This window comes from Aegilops tauschii, chromosome 2 (assembly GCF_002575655.3).
Source record: "Aegilops tauschii subsp. strangulata cultivar AL8/78 chromosome 2, Aet v6.0, whole genome shotgun sequence".
Taxonomy (NCBI): domain Eukaryota; kingdom Viridiplantae; phylum Streptophyta; class Magnoliopsida; order Poales; family Poaceae; genus Aegilops; species Aegilops tauschii.
This window is the reverse complement of record NC_053036.3, coordinates 273,676,679-273,697,256: the sequence shown is the minus strand read 5'-3', so window position 1 is coordinate 273,697,256 and position 20,578 is coordinate 273,676,679. Positions and strand designations below refer to the sequence as shown.

Genomic DNA, 20,578 nt, shown 5'->3' with positions numbered 1-20,578 from the left:
ATGATAGCATATTACCAATCAATAAAATCCAGTTTCATGACAATCAATTCTAAATCCTAACTTTCTTAATGCATTGATCTTTGCCTTTTATTTCTAATTTTTCTGCTCTTAATGTAGCGGTCCGTAGTCATTTGGTTTCATTAGCTTTCCTTACATCAATCGAAGGAAATCCCCCCATCGAAGGAAGTCAACCCCACTCCCGAGTCCCGACCCCACCTCTCGTTTCCCCTTCCCACTCTCCCGATTCAGATCGGGATCCCTCCAACACCACCGGCTCCCTCCTCTGTACCTGGCTGCCGCACCCCATGTTTCTCTCCCTTCCATATCCGGCGAAGAAACCCCCTGGACGCCCTCGTCTTCGTCCCTTCCCTTCATCTCCCTCTACCGCCAACCAGCGCTGCGATCCTCTCCCCACCGCCACCAACAGGTGTCGATCAGCTCGTCTTTGATGGATCTTGGCTGGGAAGTGGTGGCCTCAAGCTCAACTCCAGCTCGGCGATGACGGCAACGTGCTCACTGCAGGTGACAAAAACGAGGGGCTTCAGCCCAACTGCCTCTACATCAACAAGATCCATCGTGCCGCCAGTGCCCGACCACCCTGGGAACTTGCCCGGGCTGCTGCCTACGCGTACGCTATAGGATGTCTTGCCACAGCTGGAAAAAATATAGTTATTTCCCGGGCAAAATTGTGTTGGGCTGGCTTCCTTTGGTAATGGGTTTGGTAAGAGCTAGGCCTAGCAAGCGAACGTAGGTTCGGCTATTCATTAATCGCCGTTTCTGTTTGCTGGACGCTCACCTCCCCCCGGCGCCTGTTCGGCTGTGTATCGCATGGAAACGGACTAGCGTCGGTGAGCCGAGGTTGGCCTTGTCCTAGGCGCGCGGCCGGCGGCGGGATGAGAAGATCCTCGGAAAGGCAGGAACACCATGTATACTCGCCTACTTGTTCCTTCCTTCCTAATGAGATTAGGTAAGATTCCTAACTGATGGGGTTATCTGGATAGACTTGGGGCTTAAATTTTGATGCCATGTCATTGGAAATTATTCAAGTTTGTTGATGATAAGAATACTAATCGAACATTTATGCAATGAAGTAGCAGAAATGACATTTGCTTCATAATTTTCTTTAGCACCCTATTCGTATGTCCCATACAATTTTTATTCCAAATCCTTTTTTATCCAGTAAATATTTTTTAGGAAAATTGGATGGTAATTTGGATAGCTATACTTTTGCTTGCAACAATACGAGTTTGATTCTATGCACATGGCCTTCTATAACTTTTATTGTCAAGTCTCAAATTTATTTGGTCTATGAAACTGAATATCGTTATATTAAATATAAGTTCACTTGAAATTACATTTTTATAACTTCATTTTCACTTCGTTACTAATGTGAATTTGTGGTTCGGAAGTTTGGGACTATTTTATACGGTATATTATATGTGTCTCAACATCCAATTTTGGCAAGGCTCCACAAAAGTTCTGCCTCCGCCACTGCGCCGTGGGCTTCGCCCTTCACCACCGCGAGTTGAGGAGGAGCACCATCACCTCGGCTGTCTACTCGCAGATGAGGTACGTTACGTGGCCATGGTACGTGATCCATATCAGTGGTAAATTTTACGATATACAATAGGCATATACATTACGGAGTGTGGTGTACTTGGACCATTCATCCAGAAAAACCCTGTATACATTACAGAGCATCGAACTTCTTTGAGATTAATACTGTAAATCACGGAGTATGCTTTCTTATATATCATGGACGCAATCTTAGCACCATATGAATCATCAGTTATAAGATATTATTGATATGATCTTGATGGCGGTGGACAACATCGGTGGATCGGAGGGCAATGGTGAGGGTTGCGATTCGTTCTTCTTTGGCTAGGACAAATATTTCAATCTTGGAACAGAGGAAGGAAGACACAAGTTGGTCCGTCCAACGACGGCCTTTGAATTTTTTGTACAGGTAAAGTTTTCTGTTCCTTTTTCTCCTTTTGTGTCTTCTTCTTCCCCATGAAGGATACGTGCGTAGATTGATTTATACAGAAAGCTAAGTCAATGACTTGATGTGAAACTATGTATGTGTATGCCTAGATAACTTACTAGACCCTACTAACACGACCATTTATGTTAAACTGAAGTATAATCAGGTTGGTTGGCTTTTCTATACGTGTATGCCTACTTACCTTGCTTTACGTGATGATTTATTGCCAGCCATAGAAAGGTTCTGATTTTGAATTTTGTGAAGTTCAATTCATATTGCAATTTTTCTCCAGATATTTTTGTATGGACAATGTGTTTGGCGTTTAAATCAAGACAATGCAAAATTCATAGAAATTGCGAGGCATGGAAAGGATTTGATCTTGGTCATTTTCCTATTCTCTAAATGATTTTTTTGAACCGAAACCGTAGAATAATCGTTCTACGGGAATTTCATTAAAATAAATAGTTTACAATATATACAAAGTGAACCAAAGAATGGCTCAACCCACTCCTGTTTGTTTGAATCCTGAAGCTATCATTATTAAGTTAAATGTTGCTCAATCCAGCTGGAAAATTGGTCTTTGAATTTAGTCTTCAGTCTGTGCAATAGAAGCTATAGGTCAGCCTTGAGTGAGGCCTTCCAAGCTTGGATTGTGGCCTGTTTTTCCTTGAAGATTTTGTCATTTCTTTGTATCCAGATGTTCCAACATCCCATAATCATGATTTCCATGGCAAAAGCAGTAGGCAAGGTCTGAATGGCAAATGAGACCTCATCAAAGATGGAGAATCCTCTGCGTCTGGGACCCAAAAGGGATTGCCAACAATTAAATGCAAAGTCACAGTCCCAAAATAGATGTTGATATGTTTCCTCCGTGCTCATTTGACAAAGTGCACAATTATAGGAAGGCAAGTGAAATGATCTTCGTTGAAGCATGTTTCTGGTATTGACCCTGTCATGCAATAAGAGCCAGAAAAAGATCTTGTATCGAAGCATGGTTGCATTCTTCCAGAGCTTTTTGAAAAGTGGTGCAGCTTGTTGACCCTTTGTCAGCTCTTTATACATCTTGATCGATGAATAAGATGTTCCTCAAGGATATGTCCATCGATCACCATGATTTGAAAGTTGTGTAGACTCAAGGGTGCCCTAGAGCTCTATGAACTGGTTTTGTGCTTGAGCTGAGAGTGGGAGGAAGAAATTGTCACTTATGTTTGGCTGATGTAAAAACTCCTGAATGCTCACTGTGTCCTTGGTGGCAAAGGAGTAAAGCTCTGGGAATTTATGTCTTGTGGTGCCATGTCCCCAGTTGTCCATCCAAAAATCAATAGTGTTTCCTGTGCCCAACTGCCCTTTGGCTACCATTTTAAAACTAGGTAACAGTTTGAAGATACTTTTCCACCAGAATGAGCCAACATTCCTATTAGTGATCACTCCATCAGGATAGTAAGAATCCCAAATAAGATGTACCCAAGGAAGATTTTCTTTATGGAGAAACTTATGCAGATGCTTCATTAAGAGACATTTATTATGAATTTCAATGTTGAGAACTCCCTATCCTCCCTGATCTTTGGGCAGACAAACTTTGTCCCAGGCTATGACTGTAGTACCTCTGTCCTCCATGCCATATTTCCTCCAGAAGCAATGCTTTAAAGCTTTATTGATTTGATCAATTATGCCCTTTGGTAGATCAAGGGTGCACATGAAGAAAATAGGAAGATGTACAAAGACAGATTTGATGAGAGTAAGCTTGTCTCCATAGGATAGAAAAGTTGAGCAACTAGACAATCTTCTGTCAATCCTCTTGATGACAAGAAAAAAATCTTCCAGCTTAGGCTTGGAGAGTGATAAAGGTAGTCCAAGATATGTGAAATGGAAGGAGCCAATAGAGTACTCCAGTCTGGCAGCTAAAGCTTGCATGACCTCATTCCCTATGTTGATAGGCACCATGGCTGATTTGTCAAAGTTAACTCTCAACCCTGTAAAAACTGTGAAATGGAGAATGAGGTTCTCGAGCTGTTCCACTTGCATTGCAGAGGCTGGCATAATCAAAACAGTGTCATCAGCATATTGAATGACTGGGATATCAGGACAGTGGTGCTGCTCAAGTGCTCTTGAGATCAAGTTGTTATGCATGGCCTCATTCAGAATAGACTGCAAAAGATCTGCAGCAAGCAAAAAAGCAATGGAGAGAGAGGATCTCCCTGCCTCACTCCTGTTTTGCACAGAAACTGCTTCCCAGGGACCCCATTTAGCAACACAGCAGAATATCCAGAGGAAAAAAGCATGTCCATCCACATAAGCCATCTGTTACCAAAACTTCTTGCAATGAGAATATCTTTAATGGACTGATGTTCAATAAGATCAAAAGCCTTCTCAAAATCCAATTTTAAAACAATAATCTCTTTGCCAGACATTTTACATTGATGAATGAATTCATATGACCAAGCAAGACAATCCTGGATGGATCTTGCCTTTAAAAATCCATACTGGTTGGTATGAACTAGCTTCAAAATGACCTCTTGGAGTCTATTTGCCAAAAGCTTTGTGATGATCTTAATTGATCAGTTAAGCAGTGATATTGGCCTGAAATCACTGGGTGTAGTTGGAGCATCTTTCTTAGGAATGAGAGTAATAAATGAAGAGTTGATGCTCTGCAAGCTGATTCTGCCATGATAAAAATCCTCAATTAAAGCGTAGAAATCAGGGGCAGAATATCCCAGCAATGCTTGATGAAGTTTGTATTGAAGCCATCTGGTCCTGGAGCCTTGTCATTAGGCAGATTTTTGACAACTGTATCAATTTCTTCCTGAGAGAAAGGAATTTCTAATAGAGAGAAATCCACATCTCTATTCAACAGATTACCGAAATTAAGAGGGTTGAAAGTGGGCACAGAAGTATTTAATCTCTTTTTGAAAGCATTGAAGAGGATATTAGCTTTGGCATTGTGTTCTCTATGAATGTTGCCCAAATCATCCTGCAAACTGGCAATGTGATTAACCTTGTATTTGATGGTGGCTTTGGCCTGAAAATACTTTGAGTTTGCCTCTCCAAATTTGACCCATCTAATTGTAGCTCTCTGTTGCCAATAGACCCTTTGCCTTTCCAGAAGTGTGTGCAGATGCTGCTTTAGAAACTCTCTCCCATTCCATTCTTGTAAAGTGAGGGTTCTAAAATCTTCTATTGAGTCCAGAAAAAGAATGACTTCATTAGTGGCTTTAATGGAAATACTGAGCTGAGAGATTGATTTTGCCCAAATTTTGAGACACTTTCTGAGCCTTTTGAATTTTGCGGTAATTCTCTTTGCACTGTCTGGGATGTTGATCGCCTGTTCCCAATTCTGCTTAACAATATCTTTGAAACCCTCAATTTGCAGCCAAAAGTTTTCAAACCTGAAGATTTTAGACTTGGGAATATGTGTACCAACTTGCACCTGACAGGGTATGTGATCTGAGACAGGTTTGGACAAAGGTTGAACTAGAGTGTTAGGAAAGTGAGAAGTCCAAGATTCAGAAGTGAACACCCAGTCTAATTTCTCCAGTAAGGGGGCTTGCTGCATATTGCTGCAAGTGAAGCTTCTTCATTTCAATGGGATTTCAACCAGGGCCAGGCTACTGATGGCATCATTAAATTTTAACATATCAGAGAAATTGCCCCCAGACCTGCTTCTATTGTGTGGGTATCTAATGTAATTGAAGTCTCACATGATCATCCACTTGGTCTCATCAGGCATTTGGATGCTGAACCAGTTCAGGAAATCTTCTCTAACTGCACCTTGACATGGGCCATAAATGTTGGTAAGAATCCAAGAATCACTAGTGAGCTTAGATGTGAATCTGATGGAAATGGAAAACTCATTTTGAAAAAGAGTTTCTCCATCAAAAATGCTGCCATTCCATGCTATGAGAAGACCACCAGAAGCACCCACAGAGGGTAGAAAGTCAAAACAATTTATCCTGTTGGGGCAGAAGTTTTTGAGATATCCGTAATCAAAATGCTCTTTCTTAGTTTCTTGGAGACAGACAATATCTACATTTGCCTCAGCAATCTTATTTCTAAGAGCAAGCCATTTGTTACTGTCATTAATACCTCTGATGTTCCAATTGAGAATGTTCCAGTTTCTATTCATGGTCAGATAATGTCATGTGTGTAATTGTTACTATTCTTTTGAAGAAACCAGATAAATAAAACCAAGCAAGCAATATATAACAAGCGAGCTTCCAGCACAACAGAGTATCAGACCACAACTTTTCCACAGTACATGAGTCAGACTCAACACAGAGGTAGGTAATAAAGCAACTGTCATAGGGCATCATATTAGAGTTCAGGCTCATTATAAAAGCAATGTCTCTCACAAGTACCATTGATAGAAGATCACAAAAGTGCAACAGAGTCCCAGATCTAATACTTATTAATGCTGACATAATTAACTTCAGAAAGCTAGCTAAGGCTTGAAAGTAGCCTTCTTGGATGATCCTTTGGCAGCAGCCTTGGCCTCCTTCTTCTTCTTGGGCTGGTGCAACATCTCCTCAAAGTAGTCCTTTGCAACAGCCTTGCAAAAGGAAACAACAAGATTCTTTACAATCTTTGTAGTAATAGCAGGAGGATCAGAAGAACAGGGGAAACGGTTTTTGTCTGAGCATGATTTCCTCCTTAATCCATTGTTTAAAGCTTGCAATCTGAAGCTCCTTCTTACCTCAGTTTCAACCATGGGAGCTTTATCTTTCCACTTCCTTTGGGCGTGAGCAAGAGAGGTGCTGGCAGCTGGCAGAGGGGGAGTGCTGCTTCTGTGCAGTGCCTGAGGTGTCAAATTAACATTAGAAGAAACTTCTAGTTCCTCATCTGAATTCTTACAACAAATAATCTGGTCACTTTGACACTTTTTAGGTATTACAAAAGGTAAAGTTTGATTACTGGCAGAACCTTCAATGATATAATTCCATAATTGGGAAGCAAGTAAAGATTTGGCCCAGTTAAAGTTGTCAACAGTCAAAAGAGCAAAAGTGATGAATTTGCACCATTCAACAGGTACCTGAGTAACTTTATCTGTTGAGGCCTTAGGAGCAAAATGTGTCTTCCAAAGCTCCAGCCCTTCTTTGGAGAGAAACTCCTCATCCTGGCCTGAAGATAAGTTGCTAGTAACTGAATATCCTTGCCAGCAAAGCTTGCATTGAAAATAGGAAAAGGGAAGCCAGGAGGGGCCTCCAAACTGTTACCTGCTGAAGAACTGGAGATTTCTTCATTTTGGTTGTTTGCCTCTAGATGGTCTGCATTTTGATGTGTTGGTGAGGCATGTGATCTCTGAGAAATAATAGCTGGGCCTTCCACATTGGCCAGAGAATTTGGAACATCAGAGCTGGGCTCCTTGTCAGGCAGCTAGGCAGGGGCAGCAAGATCATCTATGTTTGAAGCATCAACAGACAACCCTTCTGCAACCATAGCTGTCGGCGTCCTGGGAACGGGGGTTCCCAGACTTGCCTGCCTACGGCCCACAGCATGGCTCCACCAGCAGCCCTATACGGCCCATCCTCACCAGCAAACAATCAAGACCCTCGCGAGGGGCCAAGCCTCGCGAGGTGAATGACACAAGACCTCCTCGGGGGCAGCCTCACCAGGCCGGCTCGCGAGGGGCGGAGAGATCAAGGCAAGGGACACCTCGCGAGATTCCTGTGACACAAGCCATGACGACTAGAGCCAGGCGGGCGCCAGCGCGTGCAGTGTCCTCGTTTCCTCTTTGGTGCTAAAGAGGCAAGCGCAGGCGAGGAGTCCCGAGGCATCAGGAAAAGGTTTCCATATCGGTGCAACGAGACCAAGACCAGCAGGACGGCAGGACGGAGGTCACCGTGGAACCCAAGACGGTGTCACCACCAGAGCCTTTGGCAGGCGAAGACCACCTTTAGCCAGGATAACTTGTACTAGTTGTCTCCCTTCGAATTTGGCCATTGTTGGATCCCTTCTCGCTCAATATTTGGGGAGAGGACCAGGGCCTCTATAAATAGGACTAGCCACCACCATGGGGGGGGGGGATCGGGAACGGATCATTCAGATCATCCTAAACCACACAAGTTCACCAAGCACAAGAACACCTCTCCTCAGGAGGCTGTTCTTCCCTTGTAACTGTTCATCCTCAGCCCAAGAGGCAATCCACCACACCACACTGGAGTAGGGTATTATACCACATCGGTGGCCCGAACCAGTATGAACTATTGTGTCTCCGTTCTTTGGGTTCGTCGAGCTAGGCCTTGTGATTGTTGCGAGAGCGATCTAGGGAGAGAGAGAGAGAGATCTTCGTGCACACCCCAGTGTTCGAACCTCAAGGGTTTTGCCGGAACCTGAAATCCGACATTTGGTGCGCCAGGTAGGGGTGCGTCGAAGCTTTCCTTCCGTCGATCTGCGCCTCGCCATCACCGCGCTTCACCCCCATGGCCGGCACTGCTCTTCCGGCTGCGACGACAAACGCACACGGCGGGGCCAGGGGGCTCCGAGCCTTGGCCCCCGCCTTGCGGCGGGTGCAGTGGCCACCCAAGTTCAAGCCAGAGATGCCGCCGCGCTACGATGGCGCGACGGACCCGTCGTCTTTCCTGTTGGCATATGAAGGGGCCGTCTTGAAGGCTGGGGGCGACGACAAGGTCATAGCCAACTGGCTTCCCATGGCCCTCACTGGGGCACCGCGCTCCCAGCTGCTCAACCTCCCAGGATCTACGGTGACATCTTGGGAGGAGCTGCGCAACCTCTTCACTGAGCGATTCGCGGTACCGGAGCCCCGCGCTGTCGCGGCCCTCCTCGGCGGCTCACAAGTGCCGCCCTCGGACCGTCACGCCAAGCCGTTCTTTCGCCAGATCGGTGCCGCCTCCACGCGGCAGGGCGCTCCTCCAGGTTGGGCGGCGCCCAAGGCCGACCTGACCTTCGACTCGGGAGATCACCCCATCACCACCGTCGGCTCGGGCGTGCTCCCAATGCTTTGCACGCCCACCATCTGCAGCGTGGCCGTTACCAAGACCCTCATCGACAGCGGCGCCGGCCTCAACGTGCTCTCTGTGGAGGCTTTTAGCCTCCTTCATGTACCGCTCGAGCGGCTCCGCCCCAGCAAGCCCTTCTCCGGGGTCGGCGGCGGCTCCTCCAGTCCCCTAGGGCAGATCTGTCTTCCCGTGAGCTTCGGCACCCGTGACAACTACCGCACAGAGCTGATTGACTTCGAAATCACCCACATCGGCCTTCCGTACAATGCCATCCTCGGGTACCCAGCTCTGGCTCAGTTTATGGCGGCGACCCATCCGGCCTACAACCTCATGAAGATGCCCGGGAGCAAGGGCGTCCTGACTGTAGTTGGAGATACCAAGGAGGCTCTGGTGGCACTCAAGCTTGCCCTCAAGGCCGCCGTGATGGCGCGCCCGGCCGACAAGGCCACCTCTGGAGCTAAGGAGGCCGAGCCAGCCAAGAAGTAGTTGTTCACTCAAGATCGGGCGGACACCAAGCAGGTGCCGGTCGAGGAAGATGGGTCTTCTGGAGCCACCTTCACCATAGGTGCCAACCTCGACTCAGATCAAGAGGAAGCATTGGTAAAGTTCTTGCGCGCAAACAAGGAAGTATTCGCCCGGGAGCCCAATCAGCTGGTAGGGGTCCCAAGAGGGGTGATCGAGCATCACTTAAGGGTGTGCCTCAATGTGCGCCCTGTGAAGCAGAAGGCACGGCGACAGTCCACGGAGAAGCAGCCCTTCATCGTCCAGGAAACCCGCAAGCTGGAGGCACCAGGTGTCATTCGTGAGGTTCGGTACCCCGAGTGGCCGGCGAACCCCGTCGTTGTGCCAAAGAAAGGCGGGAAGGAGCGCATGTGTGTCGACTTCACCAACCTCAACAAAGCCTGTCCCCAAGATCCGTTCCTGCTTCCGCGCATCGACCAGATCATTGACTCCACCGCTGAGTGCGACCTACTGTGATTCCTGGATGCATTTTCAGGCTATCACCAGATCAAAATGGCAGTAGAGGATGTGGAGAAGACGGCCTTCCTGACCCCTTGCGGGGTGTACTGCTACACTTGCATGCCGTTCGGGCTGGGCAACGCGGGCGCGACCTTCCAACGGCTGATGCACATCGCCCTGGGCCAGCAGCTCGGGAGGAATGCTGAAGCCTACGTCGACGACATTGTGGTGAAGTCTCGGGAGGCGAGAGCTTTGATTCAGGACCTGGAGGAGACCTTCAACGAGCCTGCGCCAGGTGGACTTGCGGCTCAACCCGGAAAAGTGCATATTTGGTGTCCCCTCCGGCAATCTGCTGGGCTTCCTCGTGTCCCACAGGGGGATCGAGGCCAACCCAGAGAAGGTCAAGGCGATTGAAGACATGAGCCCAGCACAAACCCTCAAGGAGATGCAGAAGCTTGCCGGCTGCGTGACTTCACTGGGACGCTTCATCTCCAAGCTGGGAGAGTGCGCCCCACCGTTCTTCAAGCTGATGAAGAAGAAGGGCCCGTTCGAGTGGACTCCGGAGGCTGACCAAGCGTTTCAAGATCTCAAGAGATATCTGACCAGCCCTCCGATGATGGTGGCGCCCCGCCCTCTCGAGCCCCTGGTGCTTTACCTCGCCGCCACTCCTTATTCAGCCAGTGCAGCTCTGGTAGCAGTTCGGGAAGAGCGTCAGGCCAAGGACACGTCGCGCCAAACCGCGCCCCCAGCCGGGGCGGCGCGAGACCCGAAGGACACCGCGGGGGCTGCAGCAACGCCAACGGATGACCCAGCTCATCCTTGGGCCTCGAATTGCAGCACGTGCCCCGCGACAGCAACAAGGAAGCCGACGACATTGCCAAGAGAGCATCCAAGCGGCTACCCCAAAAGCCTGGCGTCTTCGAGCAGCGGCTCTTCAAGCCATCGGCAACACCACCACTTTCAATGCCGGCGCTGCCTCGGGAGGAGCTCCCCCAACCACCTGCCTCGGGAGCCCCGGCCTACGGTCCGACCTCGGGAGCGCGCCTACTCTTGGCGCTTGAGCCTCACGATGGGTGCTGGACCAAGGAGTTCAAGGAATACCTGATGCAAGGGACACTGCTGGAGAAGGAGGAGGACGCGAAGCGCGTGGCTCGGCAGGCCACGGCGTACTGCATCCAGGACGGGGAGTTATACAGGAAGCGGCCGAATGACGTTTCCCTGCGTTGTATCTCCAGGGAACAGGGGAAAGAGCTGCTAGCTGACATACACGGCGGGGACTGTGGGCACCACTCGTCGTCACGAACCCTCGCCGGCAAGGCGTTCCGCAATGGGTTCTACTGGCCTATGACGCTCAACGATGCGACTGAGCTGGTGAAGTCCTGTGAGGCCTGTCAATTCCACGCCAAACAGATCCATCAGCCAGCTCAGGGCCTCCAAACTATCCCACTCTCGTGGCCATTCGCGGTCTGGGGGCTGGATATCTTGGGCCCGTTCCCTCGAGCGCCTGGGGGCTACCGCTACCTCTACGTCGCCATCGACAAGTTCACCAAGTGGGCGGAGGTAGAAGCCGTCCGCACCATCCCGGCCGGATCCGTGGTCAAGTTCATCAAGGGTCTCGTGAGCCGATTTGGGGTCCCCAACCGCATCATCACCGATAACGGCTCGCAGTTCACTAGCAATCTCTTCAAGACATATTATGCTAACCTTGGAACGTAGATCTGCTACGCTTTGGTGGCACACCCCAGGAGCAATGGTCAGGCCGAACGCGCCAACGCGGAGGTCTTGAGAGGCCTCAAGACCAGGACCTTCAAGAAGAAGCTCGAGGCCTGGGGCAGGGGCTGGCACGATGAGCTCTAGTCTGTGCTGTGGTCCATCCGCACCACCGCCACCAAGCCAACAGGCGAGACCCCGTTCTTCCTCGTCTACGGAGCAGAAGCGGTTCTCCCTCACGAGGTCAAGCATCGCTCCGCGCGGGGTCCTGGCGTCTGAGGAGGCGCAACAGGACGCCATGCGGGGGATGGTCCTCGTGCTGGGGGAGAAACGCCGCCGTGAAGCCACGCTCCGGGCGGCAAGATACCAGCAAGCGCTGCGGCGGTATCACTGTCGCAGCGTCCGCTCCAGGATGTTCGAGGTGGGCGACCTCGTCCTAAGGCGGGTGCTCTCCAGGGAAGGGTTGCACAAGCTCTCGCCCATGAGGGAGGGCCCGTTTAGGGTCGCCCACGTCTCCAGGCCTGGCGCCGTGCGCCTGGAGACGCAGGACGGGGTACCTATCCAAAACGCCTGGAACATCCAGCACCTCCGGATGTTCTACCCATGAAGAAAGGCCCGGCGCCTGCGAAGCAAGGCCCAGTGCCTGTGAAGGTCTCCGCTTGTGACACTCTCACGTAGTAATGAGTGGGGCTGTACATGCCCCGGAATCTCAGGAGTGCCTCCCTCGAGCCTCGGGGGCTCCCTCCCACGTCCTAGTGGCAGCACTTAGCTCCGCGTTGGTGAGAAGACAAGAAGACTAGATTAGGTTCCGGACACGGCTTTTCATTTGCTTTCCGTAGTTGGCTTGCCCCTCTTTAATGAAAATTTACTTTCTGGTGTTCCTTGCCGGTTTGGTTCCATCGCCTTTTGCCTCCGTTTCTGCTTTCGGTTCCTTGTTTCGACCTGTACTCTCTCTCGCATGCTTCGCGAGGGGGCTGGATAGGTGCCTTCGTGGGGGTTTTTTCCTGTTTTTCGCGAGGCACCCTCGTTCGAGCTCGTAAGCTGGTGCACTTCTCTCAATCCGTGACCCTCGGGCACTGCGATGTGAAGCGCTGGATCATGGCCAGCGGCGCCTGCGACCAGGGCTCGGAAGAACAAGAGTCTAACGAATTTTTGCAGTTCCTAGACGCCTCCCAGGCCAAGGAGGCCTCGCCAGGTACTGGGAGATGCGCGCCTCACGAGGCAAAAACTACTTCGAGCGTGTCAAGCTAAGTTATCTCTACGTGCCTACATAAAACGTTGATGCTGCAATGCGACACAGGAACAATAAACATAGCATAGCAACTTGGAAACCATGGTTCGTTGCACGCCCCTACGGGGCCCCATACTTGTCTCTCTCTCTTAATGCAGGAAGAAAAGAAAGAACGAAACAAGTGGCGCGTGCCCCTGCAGCAGCTCGCGAGGATGGACCCGTGGCGCTCTCCTAAGCTCAGCCGGACCCCTCCTCGCGCTTCACTAGGGCGCGGCGACGAGACGACCCACTGCCACCCTCGAAGCGGGTGCGGCAGCGTGACGGCTGGTCGTAGCCACCGCTGCTGGAGCTGTCGCCGGAGGGAGAATCGGCGTAGCTGGGCGAGTAGCGGCTAGCGCTGAAGGCAAGACCACCCTCACCCTCGTCTCGACCGTCGCCAAGGCCAAGCACCTCGCCGCCGTCATTGTCCTCGGGGCAGCACCCGTCGCGCCGGCCGTCTTCTTCGAACACCCTCATGTAGAGGGTCGCGTTGCCGTCGTACTTGAAGTGGAGGGTGCACGCCTGCCCAGACCGCGCGCACGGGCAAACGTCTGACAGCCGCGAGCCAGGGCTGCGTTGCCCGCGACAGAGACCTCGACCGCGACCCATGAAGCCTTGCTGCAACAGCCGTCCGCCTGCAGCCAGAGCCCGCCTGGACCCGTGGCCGGCAGCTCGCCAACGAAGAAGCGTGGGAGCTGAAGCCAGGTGTCGGCTGGGTTCTCCAACCACACGACGAACTCCGGCAGCACCTCCGCCGAGTGGAAGCACGGCCGGGGAGGCCGTGCGACCATGGCACGCCTCCCTTCATCGACGGGGCTGCCACGACCTGGGCGACTCTCACCACGCGAAGAGGCGCCGTCGCGGCCGCGAGGGGCCACGACGGGGGTCGCGGTGAGCTTGCGGGGATGGCCGCACCCCCTCTTGGGCGGCGGAGAGCCGGGCCCCTCCTGGCGGGCCTTCCCCTTCTCTGCGGCCGAGAACCTCTTCGTAGGCGCCATGGGAGTCGCTACTAGCAATGAAGCGAGGAAGAAGAAGTGAGCGGAGCAGGAAGAGATGAGCGACGGGGGCTCCCCCCCTCCTCATTTATAGCAGGCGAAGGCCAACCGGCGATCCCCACGATCATAGGTAATGATGATTTTTCTCTGCATGCAGCAGGGACTCGTCAAGTCGGGCAGTTGCCGAGGCAGCGTGGGGAAGCGGAGACGCCCACGTCCAATCAATCGCCATGCGTCAAGCGGGGCCGCAGGCTGTTGGGGCCCAGGGCGCTCCGCACTTGCCCTTTGGCTTCGCCTCGAAGCGAAGTCCGAGCGCGCCTTGGGCCCGGGGGCTACTGTCGGCATCCTGGGAACGGGGTCCCCAGACTTGCCTGCCTGCGGCCCACAACGTGGCTCCACCAGCGGCCCTGTACGACCCATCCTCACCAGCAAACACTCAAGACCCTCACGAGGGGCCAAGCCTCGTGAGGCGGACGACACAAGACCTCCTCGGGGGCAGCCTCACCAGGTCGCCTCGCAAGGGGCGGAGAGATCAAGGCAAGGGAGACCTCGCGAGATTCCTGTGATGCAAGCCCTGACGACTGGAGCCAGGCGGGCGCCAGCGCGCGCAGTGTCCTCGTTTCCTCTTTGGCGCTAAAGAGGCAAGTGCAGGCGAGGAGTCTCGAGGCATCAGGCAAAGGTTTCCATATCGATGCAACGAGACCAAGACCAGCAGGACGGCAAGACGGAGGTCACCGTGGAGCCCAATACGACATCACCACCAGAGCCTTTGGCAGGCGAAGCACCTTTAGCCAGGATAACTTGTACTAGTTGTCTCCCTTCGAATTTGGCCGTTGTTGGATCCCTTCCCGCTCAATATTTGGGGAGAGGACCAGGGCCTCTATAAATAGGACTAGCCACCACCATAGGGGGGGATCGGGAACGGATCATTCAGATCATCCTCAACCACACAAGTTCACCAAGCACAAGAACACCTCTCCTCAGGAGGCTGTTCTTCCCGTGTAACTGTTCATCCTCAGCCCAAGAGGCAATCCACCACACCACACTGGAGTAGGGTATTGCACCACATCGGTGGCCCGAACCAGTATAAACTCATGTCTCTCGTTCTTTGGGTTCATCGAGCTAGGCCTTGTGATTGTTGCGAGAGCGATTTAGGGAGAGACAGATCTTTGTGCGCACCCCAGTGTTCGAACCTCAAGGGTTTTGCCGGAACCTGAAATCCGACAATAACTGCAACTGCAACTTCTGGTACCATTGTTGCAATGAGGGTGGCAGTAGTAGGAGCACCTACTTCTTCTGCAACATTGATAGGAGCATCAGAAACAAAATCTACTGGCAGTACTTCAGTATTGTGCTGCAGAAGTGGTTCTGGCACTGGAATTTCTCTTTGAGGCTGAGGAGGAGATTCAGCACCCAAATTGTCACTCTCAGCAGCAAGCAAAGGATCTTCAGGAACTGCGAAATCCTCCAGTGGCAGCTGTTCAATGGGCTGATTAAGATCAAAAGCAGCATGTGCAACAGGTAAGACTGGTTGAATTTCAGGCAGAACCAGGGGCGCCAAAAGCTCATCTGGCTCTGGCATGCCTAGTGCTCCAATAGCAGACTCAGCAGAGCTAACATTTGCACTTGGCAATCCCAAGGATTAAGTGAGACCACTGTGCTCATCTTCTGGCTGCTCAACATGCATTTCAAGAGGTCCCATCAAATCATTTAATTCTAGAAATTCTCTAGCTTGAATTTCCACATCCACCAGCTGTTGTTGCTGTGGCATTGCCCAGTGACCCCAGCCTTCATCTTCCTCATCCTGTGCTGGAGCTTCCTCAATAACTGGCAAATTATGTTGCTCAGGTTGCAATAGGTGAAAAGCAACAGGCCCAACCATAAGATTGTTCTGATTGGGGTGATGGAATTGCTCTGGTGGCCTTGGATGAGGGTTGCCATCTTCGGGAACTGTATCTTCATCAGGAGGTGGCACTCCAATAGGGTTGTCATCCACAATCACAACAGGGCAGGTCCAGGACTGACCACTAAAATTCTTGGCACCAGAAACAACCAGACTAGCCGGGACATCCTTGAGGGCATCAACCTTCACTTTCAGGGCAACAACTGCATCACTAGATTTGAATCTATCCCAGAACATAAGCTGCCTGAAACTTGCAGTAGCATTAGACAGTTCATGAAAACTTCTCAAGTCAACAGGGAAACCGAACACCATGAGCCACACATCTCCAATCAAATTAAAGTTCTTCCAGTTCAGACCCTCGTTGTGCCTTTGAAAGACGATGTGAATGTCATCATAGGCATGCGGCCCTCTATTAACTAGAAAATCCCTATCGGCCGCACCGCGAACAATCACATAAGCTTGCCCAAAAGGAGACTTCGTCACATCAGAGACACCAATGCGCTTGGACTGCAGAAACTCTAGGAGGATCTCACGGACATTGATAAAACTTACTTCTCCTTGGGGCATGGGGATGATTGTTGCAATGGCAAGGTCTTCATTGGCTGGCACAAGATTGCCATGGAGCACACGGTGGCACGCAGGCCGCCCTTCCACATCAATCGCATGGAAACCTTCCGGGAGGAATGATGCAGGGTCGAAGGGGAACGAAGCCATTGCCGGCAACCGGAGAGCAGCCGCTTCAGTCGGAACCCTCGATGAGAGAGCTGGTTGTTGCAGAGGAGAAGGAGAGTGGTGGGAATGCGAGTCGGTAGCGGCGGTAATGGCTTGATTTGACTGAATAGGGGAAATGATGCCCTCTCTAACAGATGGGCTTAAATGTGGCGATTGACGGAAGTCCCGGTCACTAGCCAAAAGTGGGTTCTACAGAAGGGGAGGTTGAATGCGAGGCATCGGATCGGAAATCGCGCCTCCAAACCTGTAGTTATTCTTGCAACCGGGACGAAGATGACCCACACCAAGACAGCGAATACAGAATAGGCTGTTGGGCTCCCTAGCAGTCTCGGCCAGCCCAGAGGTTTGAATTCCCGTGGATCCCGCCCTCCCGAGAGCCACATTATTGGGCGCAGTTAAGACCGGGTTTAACGATGCCGTTGATTTGAGTTAGGCGTTCAGAAACTGACAGGGGACGAGTAGCAGCGGATCTGACCGGTGATCTAGCCGGAGATCGAGCAGTGGAGTTGTGGCCGCGAAAGAACCTTGGAGTTTGAACAGCCTCGGCATAAGATCTACGATCACCAGAACGGTTTACCACAGTATATTCTTGATCAAGTTCTTGCTGATATAGCCGGAACTCTTTGTGGAAATCAGGTCCACCATTGCCCCAAAGGAAAAAACCCAGACTAAAAAGATCATTGACGCAATTCCCCCCTTTGATGATAGCAAAACCCACACTCTTGGATGAAACACTGAACTTGAAGGACCAATTTTGAAGGCATGAAACTTTGAAACGAGAAGCATGACCCCCAAAGCAAGATTGAAGCATGAGACTGACCGAATCAACATTGATACGAAGTTTAGATCGGGTCACCTCTGCCACCAGGAAGAATTCCTTGAGCTCACCACCTTCAAAATGATTGATTGGCACACCAAATTGCTTCCAAATGAAGGCTTCGAAGGCCAAGCCTTGCTCGAACTTGAGATTAGAGAGAGCCATCTCGGAGAGGCAGATCGAACTTGCTCGAGCGGTGGCTGCCGGTGGCCGGAGTGACGGCCGGCAGGTAATGTGGCCGCCACGGCCAGAGTGGCCAGCGGTGCAGGAGGGGCTAGGCGCAGGTACGTTTTTCGAAATGAAATTTATTCTCTAAATGATGATAAACAATAGTTGAAAACATGTACAAAGAAGAAGCACAAATAACAAAAAGTTCCTTCCAGGCCATAATCCATGCATGTTATATGTCCCCCATGTCTTTGCCAATGACCATGAGTGTCATGCACTTCAGTTGGTTAAGATACTATGATCTTTCACGTTAAATCTTCAAAGGTGACAATTCCATGTTAATTACTTTGTATCTTGATACGATGACTTGTAAAAGTAACCAACAAGGTATTTTTTTCCACACGAGGTAGACAAGTGCGTTCATCCTGGACTACTATCGACCAATTTGATGGGGCACTCCTTTGCTCTGATGAGTTAGATCTCCAGTTAATTCTTTCTTCCGAATATATTCCTTTTTATGTGTCTGATACAGATGATGATGTCCGTGGCTCCATCGCTGGCGGTGGTCACAATGCGCAGCCGTAGGAATGGACAATAGACAAGCCAACATGTACTCAGGTGCATCCTACAACAACACAATCAATACTTCTTCCCTATTTGTCCAATATGTTATTTATTCCTTTGATTTATGTTCATCCAAGACTAGACAAACATTTTGATTTCATCTTTGTGCAATTACACAAACCAAACAAGGAAAAGATGTTTCCAGTTTTTTTAATAACATATTTATCTTGGTGATGCCAAAAACCCTTTTATAGTTGCTATCATTTAGTTTTCCCCTGCATCTCTATTTTGAAAGTGCATGGATAGTGAGAGCTCAATCTATAATTCCTGATACTATTGCAAGCTGGTAGATTGGAGCAATTTTAGATGACTCACAGGTTTCTGTTACTCACTTATTATCTCTACTCCTAATTAGGTACATCATTCGTTCGTACCCCCTCCCATCGATCGATCACACCTCCCCCAATGTTTTACACTGTCAAATGAAGACGTCACCAGGCCCTCGCACCCACTGTCGGCCTCCTCCCCCCACGCACTGCTCTGGCGCCAGCCTCTCCTGCGTACCTCCTTACCCCCGCCGGACGACCACGACACGTGCCCCACCGCCGCCAAGTGCCTCGGTGACGATGATGCCCATTGGTAAGTTCAACCACGGCGGCGCCTTCCAACTCACTGTCCATGCGCTGGACCTCCTTGCGGCCTACACTCTCGTTCCTCTTCGGCAACTTGTCCAAGTCCGAGCTCGCGGGCATCACCGAGAATACCAAGTTCGGCTATGGCGTCGTCGTCATCTCCATAGTCGACGCACCCCTCAGGTTTGGGGTCTCCGCCAGGGGCACGCAGGACTATAGGAAGGCCGACACCAATGCTCTGGTGGTGCTCCACCAGTCTAACACTGGTGAGTACCTTTGCAAGGAGGAGGAGCTCATGTGAGGTGAGGTTTGAGGCTTGATTTTTCTTGTGTTTACTGATTTGACCATATGCGTCAATTTTGGGACCCAATGTCTTACTATCTTGTTGAGGCTTCATGCATATGGGATATCAATGTGAGGCGAGGCTTCATGCATATGTGACATGTATATGGTATTCAACTTTGGTTTACTGTACCATATTTTTGTTTTTCTACAAGGCTGTTGTATATCTCTACTCCTAGGTGGGGATGGTGCATCTGTACTATGGTGCGTCAGCTAACTTTAGTTGTTTCTGATGCAAAGGCCAAACATGAATGTGTCGGCTAACTTCAATTGGAAGTTAACATCTAGCTTAATTTACTTAAGCGGTAGCCTATAGCAAATGATTGGCACTCATAGTGTACTGTTGGAATCCCTTTGTTGTAACTTATAGGCAAAGCACCGATTATGCTGATTGCTATGTCCTCTTCAGTGTGTCGTAGCACTTGAAAATAGCGTAGAAAGTAAGACATGACCCTATAGTTTTTTTCTTTTCTAAAATGGACTGTCATGATCTCTTATGATCCTGGGACATAACAGGTAAATATGTCATCTTGTATTTTCTTTGAAGTGAATCATTTTGTCCTTCCAAATGAAACTATAACAAGCTGTACATAAATTTGATATGTAGGTCAGATTCATCGTTAAGACAAGCCCAATTTAAGTGAGGGTGAGTACCGATCTGGGTTGGGCACAATCTCCTCGAGGGCGGCACCAAGGTTCACTACCTAAAGAAGACCGATGTAGTAATTGACATCGTAGATAACTGGGTGAAGGTGTTCAATGAAGGAGATTCAGAGTCATCAGTGTAGTATGGAAACGATGCACATGCTGTCATGGTAGTAGTTGAGGTGGTGTATATATCAAGTGATCTATTCTATAGGCATTTTCTTTAGGTGTGATGTTTGATTTTAAGCAAATCACGCTTGTTGTATAAGTTTCTGCCCATAATGATTTGCAGCGAACCTGGAGTGCGGCTTGATCCAATGGCTCGATTGGAGCACTCAATTGTGATGAAGCTGTAAACTAGACTTGGTCAGCAGAAAAAAAATTAGACGTTGCCACCAACATTAAACATAACTTGTCATCTCTCACCATTAGATGTAGATTGAGTCTCTTAAGAAAGTTAATGATGTTTACTGAATGGAGGGATGAAAACATATGCTTTCAGTTAATTTATTTTTTTCTTAACAAGTTCTTGTCCGCGAATCCATCTTATTGTATTGCCAACTTATGGAAAAAATATTGTTGTGGCCATGCATGCATTTTGCATGTTCTGAATCCATGGTTGCTGCATAATTTGCCTAATTTTAAAAATATGGCAAATTGCGTTTCATCATATATGGTTTTATAGCAAATCGTGCAATTTTGTAATTAGGAATGCATTGGTTGGTTGCTTCTCAAGTTAATTATGACATGGTGATAATGGCATCGGAGGCATCAAATATGCCTTCTTGACTCCAGGCATCATGGGGGGCCCACGCCTCACCATGATGGTGGTGGTGGATCAACATGAACACTGGGGGAGGGGATCACGGCGGAGAGCGGGGCGGCCGGCGGGGGACTCCTCGG

The 20,578-nt window shown here is 49.9% G+C and overlaps 1 long non-coding RNA gene across 2 annotated transcripts; it reads left to right on the top strand.

Annotated features, from left to right (window-relative positions):
* The first annotated feature begins 257 nt into the window (after positions 1–257).
* On the top strand, positions 258–20,086 carry LOC120973287 (uncharacterized). 2 transcript variants are annotated; one of them, XR_005767933.3, is made up of 5 exons: positions 258–967; positions 1,466–1,966; positions 18,025–18,110; positions 18,472–18,990; positions 19,638–20,086. It is a non-coding gene; the product is annotated as an uncharacterized lncRNA (long non-coding RNA). The 2 variants fall into 2 exon arrangements; XR_005767932.3 differs by lacking the exon at positions 258–967 and having other exon boundaries at positions 1,334–1,966.
* The last annotated feature ends 492 nt before the right edge of the window (positions 20,087–20,578 follow it).